The following is an 8954-nucleotide window of genomic DNA, read 5'->3' as shown; positions in this document are numbered from 1 at the left end:
TTGAAAGGCAATTTAGTCTTAAGTGCAGTGCTCATTTGAAAACATTAAATTTACCGCTTCACAAAAGCTCCATCCATAAAGCCTCCCTATGCTAGATAAAATACCAAGGAAGACCCCATGCCTGCACTCCACATTGTATTAGAGCATCTAATGGATATTACCTCCTGAAATAGTTAGGCATTTTCCCAGTCAGCATCAATCTATTCACGCTATGTCTATTTGTCTCTCGGCACCACAACTCCAACTAGCAGTTGCTTACAGCTATGGTTTCAATGATACATTTGCTAACTGAGAACAGTGCGTAATCAATTTTCTTTGCTGGGGTTTACTTAAAAATGGCTTAGCATATCAGCGGTTGGTAATTCACAGACGTCATTGTGTTTCTACAATAAGGATACTCATAATCTGACGAAGACTGGCTCAGGATTCATCATGAGAAAGAACATGTTTGTGACCTCGTATAGATTTTACTGCATGAATTGGAACATATGACTGCATGAATTGTATTCATCCTGGTCTAGAAACAATCCAATGACAAAACTTGACATCCTGATTTAATCCAAATAATTCGCTTTCAAATGTACAGGTGCATCTCACAAAATTAGAACATCATCAAAAAGTTAATTAATTTCAGTTCATCAATACAAAAAGTAAAACTCATATATTATATAGAATTATTACAAACAGAGTGATCTATTGCAAGTGTTTATTTCTACAATGTCAAATTAGGATGCCGCGCTGGAATAAAAGTAAAGAGATTGTGACTGTAAAGTCAATGATTCCTCAGTTATTTACCTCACAGAATGGTAACTGGTGTCTCCACCGGATATACGGTCAGCTGCTGTACCTGTGCCGTCCGCGTTGCTGGGGGAAAGTGGTGCAGCACACAGATCAGAGGGAGCGTCCTCCCGTGGTGCAAAAAACCCCTGCACGCTCACAGCTGGATGCATTGGCAGGCAGCCTCGGCCGATGGCGCCGCTGTGCAATCGCGTGGTGAGGGGCGTGGCTATATGGTGATGTCACCTGTCTGTGAGATGGACACTGGCAGGGGCCAATCCCAAAATATTTGTACTAAAATAAGTATGAAAAAAAAAACTGATTGAAAATGATGCTAACGATAATATAAACCCCTTTGCCTTATAGGGCAAACAATTCAATTTCATAATTTAGTCCCTTGGGAGCAAGACTGTCCAATGTAAAGATCCATTTTGATTCAATTCTTGGCATACTCTTCAGATAATCGCCACCCCTTGGGTTTTCTCTGTCAATTTGAATCCCGCAGAACGAAGCATGACCATGTGACCGGTTGTGTTTATCAGCAAAATGGCGTGACAAGGGGTACCCCATAAAACCCTTATTGATATGGTCAAGATATTCTTTTATTCTTTCTTTAAGCCGCCTTTTAGTGAGGCCCACATAGAATTTATCGCATGGGCACCTTACTGTATATATGACCCATTTAGAGTGGCAGGAGATATTATCTCTGATAATGAACGATTCGGTTCTATCTCTATTCCAGAAACACGTTTGAACCGATTGTTTGCTCTTTGTACGTATACAACATGAACACCTTCCACAGGTGAAGAATCCTTGATTCATGGAATGTTGGTGCCCAGATGCTTTATGCTCCATAGTGCTCATTCCCATTTTGATGGTAGGGGCTATAATACTCCCAATATTTTGGACCCTTCTATAAATGAACCTCAGGTTATTAGGTAATAATTCTCCCACGCACTTATCTTCTTTTAAAATAGACCAATGTTTTTGAATGATACTCGTGAATCTCCTACTATTTGCATGATATTGGGTGATAAAAGGCAAGTTTCCAATTTCCTGTGCTGTACTCGAAGTTTTACATACTGTTTTCACTCCATGGATTAAATCTGTTCTCGTCAGAGTTTTTGCTTCTTCCTTGCTTCCTCCAGAAATGGTAGTTGGTATCCCTTTTCTGTGAATTGGGCCATCAGATAACTGAATTCTTCATCATAATCATGATCTCTAGTACAATTACGTCTAATAGGAGTAAACTGGCTCTTTGGGATATTTAATAGCCACGCTGGTAAATGGCAACTATCTGTATGTATGTATGTAACTATTACAATCCACCTCCTTATGATAATATTTGATGGAAAGTCTATCATCCACATAAATATTTAAATCCAAAAAATTAACATTGGCACTACTCGTAGTGGGGGTAAACTCTAGGCCATATAAATTGTCATTGATTCTGGCTAAAAACACCTGTAGGTCAGTTTGCGTCCCATCCCATATAAAAAGTAGGTCATTGATAAAGCGGCGCCACATGATAAGACCTTTGCGTAATTGGCCGCTCATAAATATATGTGACTCCTCCCACAACCCCACATATAAATTAGCATAACTTGGGGGAAATTTTGTCCCCATTGCTATGTCCCAAGTTTGCAAATAAAATTGTTTGCAGTACAGGTCCTTCTCAAAAAATTAGCATATAGTGTTAAATTTCATTATTTACCATAATGTAATGATTACAATTAAACTTTCATATATTATAGATTCATTATCCACCAACTGAAATTTGTCAGGTCTTTTATTGTTTTAATACTGATGATTTTGGCATACAACTCCTGATAACCCAAAAAACCTGTCTCAATAAATTAGCATATCAAGAAAAGGTTCTCTAAACGACCTATTACCCTAATCTTCTGAATCAACTAATTAACTCTAAACACATGCAAAAGATACCTGAGGCTTTTATAAACTCCCTGCCTGGTTCATTACTCAAAACCCCCATCATGGGTAAGACTAGCGACCTGACAGATGTCAAGAAGGCCATCATTGACACCCTCAAGCAAGAGGGTAAGACCCAGAAAGAAATTTCTCAACAAATAGGCTGTTCCCAGAGTGCTGTATCAAGGCACCTCAATGGTAAGTCTGTTGGAAGGAAACAATGTGGCAGAAAACGCTGTACAACGAGAAGAGGAGACCGGACCCTGAGGAAGATTGTGGAGAAGGACCGATTCCAGACCTTGGGGAACCTGAGGAAGCAGTGGACTGAGTCTGGTGTGGAAACATCCAGAGCCACCGTGCACAGGCGTGTGCAGGAAATGGGCTACAGGTGCCGCATTCCCCAGGTAAAGCCACTTTTGAACCATAAACAGTGGCAGAGGCGCCTGACCTGGGCTACAGAGAAGCAGCACTGGACTGTTGCTAAGTGGTCCCAAGTACTTTTTTCTGATGAAAGCAAATTTTGCATGTCATTCGGAAATCAAGGTGCCAGAGTCTGGAGGAAGACTGGGGAGAAGGAAATGCCAAAATGCCTGAAGTCCAGTGTGCCATGTCAGCTGCTGGTGTTGGTCCACTGTGTTTCATCAAGGGCAGGGTCAATGCAGCTAGCTATCAGGAGATTTTGGAGCACTTCATGCTTCCATCGGCTGAAATGCTTTATGGAGATGAAGATTTCATTTTTCAGCACGACCTGGCACCTGCTCACAGTGCCAAAACCACTGGTAAATGGTTTACTGACCATGGTATTACTGTGCTCAATTGGCCTGCCAACTCTCCTGACCTGAACCCCATAGAGAATCTGTGGGATATTGTGAAGAGAAAGTTGAGAGACGCAAGACCCAACACTCTGGATGAGCTTAAGGCCGCTATTGAAGCATCCTGGGCCTCCATAACATCTCAGCAGTGTCACAGGCTGATTGCCTCCATGCCACGCCGCATTGAAGCAGTAATTTCTGCCAAAGGATTCCCGACCAAGTATTGAGTGCATAACTGAACATTATTATTTGATGGTTTTTTTGTTTGTTATTAAAAAACACTTTTATTTGATTGGATGGGTGAAATATGCTAATTTATTGAGACAGGTTTTTTGGGTTATCAGGAGTTGTATGCCAAAATCATCAGTATTAAAACAATAAAAGACCTGACAAATTTCAGTTGGTGGATAATGAATCTATAATATATGGAAGTTTAATTGTAATCATTACATTATGGTAAATAATGAAATTTAACACTATATGCTAATTTTTTGAGAAGGACCTGTATATAAAATACGATTCTGTGAGGTAAATAACTGAGGAATCATTGACTTTACAGTCACAGTGTGTTTTAAGTGTTTATTTCTGTTATGCTTATGATTATGGCTTACAGCCAATGAGACCCAAAAGTAATTACCTCAGTAAATTAGAATACTTTATAACACCAGCTTGAAAAATTATTTTAAAATCCCAAATGTTGGCCTACTGAAATGTATGTTCAGTAATTGCACTCAGTACTTGGTAGGGGCTCTTTTGGCATCAATTACTGCATCAATGCGGCATGGTATGGAGGCGATCAGCCTGTGGCACTGCTGAGGTGTTATGGAAGCCCAGGTTGCTTTGATAGCAGCCTTCAGCTCGTCTGCATTGTTGGGTCTGGTGTCTCTCATCTTCCTCTTGACAATACTCCATAGATTCTCTATAGGGTTAAGGTCAGACGAGTTTGCTGGCCAATCAAGCACAGTGATACTGTTGCTTGCAAACCAGGTATTGGTACTTTTGGCAGTGTGGACAGGTGCCAAGTCCTGCTGAAGAATGAAATTTCCAAACAATCAATGATGGTTTGGGGAGACATGTCATCTGCTGATGTTGGTCCACTGCGTTTTATCAAGACCAAAGTCAGCGCAGCCATCTATCAGGAAATTTTAGAGCACTTCATGCTTCCCTCTGTTGACAAGCTTTTTCGAGACGTAAATTTCATTCTTCAGCAGGATTTGGCACCTGTCCCCACTGCCAAAAGTACCAATATCTGGTTTGCAAACAATAGTATCACTGTGCTTGATTGGCCAGCAAACTCGCCTGACCTTAATTCCGTAGAGAATCTATGGAGTATTGTCAAGAGGAAGATGAGAGCCACCAGATCCAACAATGTAGATGAGCTGAAGGCTGCTATCAAAGCAACCTGGGCTTCCAGAACACCTCAGAGGTGGCACAGGCTGATCACCTCCATGCCATGCCACACTGATCGGCTGATTATCGCGAAAAGTCGGGGATCGACCAAAACACGAAACCCAATGCAAGTCAATGGGGAAGCATAGTCGGCAGTGAGTGGAGGCCAGGAAAACACCTACAGTGCCCATTTTAATGGCAAAAACATCCATTCTTGTTACTGAAGCTTGTCAATCTTAATTTACCTTATAATAATAGTTAGGCATTGGAAATTGGGGGTCATTTGGCTAAAGTTGTGGGGGGTAGGGCTGGTTCAAGTATTTAGTTGGCCCAGGTAATCTGGACCACCTCAGGGCAGTGGAGCAGGGAGAGGTAAGTATTTAAACTTTGCAAGTGCTGTGATCCTGAGCAAGCAGGGGGGGCCCACTCGGTGGCATTGGCACTGGCACAGGGCCCCTCAAAGTACGGCGGTGTGTTTGCACGGCGGGGGCGCCTCCCACCGGCAGCATCACTTTTTGCGTACTATGAGGGGCCCTGTGCCAGTGACGTCGCCAACGAGTATTCCCCCCCCACCTGATGAAGGAACCTGCACTTTCATCTGCACGTTCCTCTTTGTCCCCGTGTAAGGTGTTATGGTATGCGGGAAAAGGAACCTGACTTTCAGCAGGGTCACATTCTTGCTGTGTAGCAGGCACGGGGAATGTAGCGTTCTGGGTCAATGTACCAGCAGACTCATCTATCACTGGCTGGGCAATGGGCAGGATGAGGAGGAAACAAAGATATAGGCCCAAAGAATAAAGTGGGCTAAATGCAGTTCAAAATTGGTAACAGGACTAACCAGGGGGCATTGCTTTGTTCAGTGGAGTACAACTGTAATGAGAGGCTGACACAGTGAGTAGGCCCAAATCAGTAAGTAGGCTAAATGCAGTTCAAAATTGGTAACAGTAGTAAACAGGTGGCACTGGTTTGTTCAGTGTAGGAGAACATCAAGGAGCGGCATACACCGTTGGTAGGGCCAACAAAACAAGTAGGCCAAATGCAGTGTTATATTAAAAACAATTTAACGAGAGCCTGAAGAGAGAAGCTAGGGAAAGGCAACCTGGAGAACACCTTGGAGCGGAAGACACCGTTTGTAGAACCCAGACCCAACTTGTAGGCCTAATGCAGTGTTGTTTCAACAACTTTAATGAGAGCCTGAAGATTGAAGCTCAGGAAAGGCAACCTGGAGAACACCTTGGAGCAGCATACACTGGTAGTAGGCCCCAACCCAATTAGTAGCCCCACTGCAGTTGTTCCATTAAAAAACTATTTAACGAGAGCCTGAAGATTAAAGCTCAGGAAAGGCAACCTGGAGAACACCTTGGAGCGGCATACACCGTTAGTAGGCCCCAAACAAACTAGTAGCCCCACTGCAGTTGTTCCATTAAAAAACTATTTAACAAGAGCCTGAAGATTGAAGCTCAGGAAAGGCAACCTGGAGAACACCTTGGAGCGGCAGACACTGTTAGTAGGCCCCAACCAAACTAGTAGCCCCACTGCAGTTGTTCCATTAAAAAACTATTTAACAAGAGCCTGAAGATTGAAGCTCAGGAAAGGCAACCTGGAGAACACCTTGGAGCGGCAGACACTGGTAGTAGGCCCCAACCCAACTAGTAGCCCCACTGCAGTTGCTCCATTAAAAAACTATTTAACAAGAGCCTGAAGATTGAAGCTCAGGAAAGGCAACCTGGAGAACACCTTGGAGCGGCATACACTGCTAGTAGGCCCCAACCAAACTAGTAGCCCCACTGCAGTTGTTCCATTAAAAAACTATTTAACAAGAGCCTGAAGATTGAAGCTCAGGAAAGGCAACCAGAAGAACACCTTGGAGCGGCATACACTGGTAGTAGGCCCCAACCCAACTAGTAGCCCCACTGCAGTTGTTCCATTAAAAAACTATTTAACGAGAGCCTGAAGATTGAAGCTCAGGAAAGGCAACCTGGAGAACACCTTGGAGCGGCATACACTGGTAGCAGGCCCCAACCCAACTAGTAGCCCCACTGCAGTTGCTCCATTAAAAAACTATTTAACAAGAGCCTGAAGATTGAAGCTCAGGAAAGGCAACCAGGAGAACACCTTGGAGCGGCATACGCTGGTAGTAGGCCCCAACCCAACTAGTAACCCCACTGCAGTTGTTCCATTAAAAACTATTTAACAAGAGCCTGAAGATTGAAGCTCAGGAAAGGCAACTTGGAGAACACCTTGGAGCGGCATACACTGGTAGTAGGCCCCAACCCAACTAGTAGCCCCACTGCAGTTGTTCCATTAAAAACTATTTAACAAGAGCCTGAAGATTGAAGCTCAGGAAAGGCAACCTGGAGAACACCTTGGTGCGGCAGACACTGGTAGTAGGCCCCAACCCAATTAGTAGCCCCACTGCAGTTGTTCCATTAAAAAACTATTTAAAAAGAGCCTGAAGATTGAAGCTCAGGAAAGGCAACCTGGAGAACACCTTGGAGCGGCATACACCGTTAGTAGGCCCCAACCCAACTAGTAGGCCAAATGCAGTTGTTCCATTTAACAACTATTTAACAAGAGCCTGAAGATTGAAGCTCAGGAAAGGCAACCAGGAGAACACCTTGGAGCGGCAGACACTGGTAGTAGGCCCCAACCCAACTAATAGCCCCACTGCAGTTGTTCCATTAAAAATCTATTTAACAAGAGCCTGAAGATTGAAGCTCAGGAAAGGCAACCAGGAGAACACGTTGGAGCGGCATACACTGGTAGTAGGCCCCAACCCAACTAGTAGCCCCACTGCAGTTTTTCCATTAAAAAACTATTTAACGAGAGCCTGAAGATTGAAGCTCAGGAAAGGCAACTTGGAGAACACCTTGGAGCGGCATACACTGGTAGTAGGCCCCAACCCAACTAGTAGCCCCACTGCAGTTGTTCCATTAAAAAACTATTTAACAAGAGCCTGAAGATTGAAGCTCAGGAAAGGCAACCTGGAGAACACCTTGGTGCGGCAGACACTGGTAGTAGGCCCCAACCCAATTAGTAGCCCCACTGCAGTTGTTCCATTAAAAAACTATTTAACAAGAGCCTGAAGATTGAAGCTCAGGAAAGGCAACCTGGAGAACACCTTGGAGCGGCATACACCGTTAGTAGGCCCCAACCCAACTAGTAGGCCAAATGCAGTTGTTCCATTTAACAACTATTTAACAAGAGCCTGAAGATTGAAGCTCAGGAAAGGCAACCAGGAGAACACCTTGGAGCGGCATACACTGGTAGTAGGCCCCAACCCAACTAGTAGCCCCACTGCAGTTGTTCCATTAAAAAACTATTTAACAAGAGCCTGAAGATTGAAGCTCAGGAAAGGCAACCTGGAGAACTGGTGCGGCAGACACTGGTAGTAGGCCCCAACCCAATTAGTAGCCCCACTGCAGTTGTTCCATTAAAAAACTATTTAACAAGAGCCTGAAGATTGAAGCTCAGGAAAGGCAACCTGGAGAACACCTTGGAGCGGCATACACCGTTAGTAGGCCCCAACCCAACTAGTAGGCCAAATGCAGTTGTTCCATTAAACAACTATTTAACAAGAGCCTGAAGATTGAAGCTCAGGAAAGGCAACCAGGAGAACACCTTGGAGCGGAAGAATCAGTTTGTAGACCACAACAAAACTTGTGGCCCCAATGCAGTTTTATAATTCTGACAGGCTGAAAACCAGCCTTTTTTTTTTTTTTAGAGGAGAACAGCTGTATTAAGTGGCGCAGACAGACACTGCTAGTAGGCCTTACACCACAAAGTTGGCTCACAGCAGGTTGAAAAAAAGGTACATGGGTACATGGTCGGCATTGGTGTGCTCAGCGGAGGACAAATGGAAGGATGGACCGCAGACAGACTTAGTAGGCCTACAATAAAGAAAGTAGGCTCTATGCACTTTTAAAAAGGTTCCAGGGGTACACAGGCAGCATTGGTGTGGTCAGCGGAGGACTATTGGAAGGAGTGTCTGACACAGTTAGTACTCCCCAAAAATAAATAGATGTCAATGTCTCTCAAAACAACTAA

Source organism: Ranitomeya imitator, chromosome 4 (assembly GCF_032444005.1).
Source record: "Ranitomeya imitator isolate aRanImi1 chromosome 4, aRanImi1.pri, whole genome shotgun sequence".
Taxonomy (NCBI): Eukaryota; Metazoa; Chordata; class Amphibia; order Anura; family Dendrobatidae; genus Ranitomeya; species Ranitomeya imitator.
The sequence above is the reverse complement of the archived record's forward strand: the minus strand, read 5'-3'. Positions refer to the sequence as shown.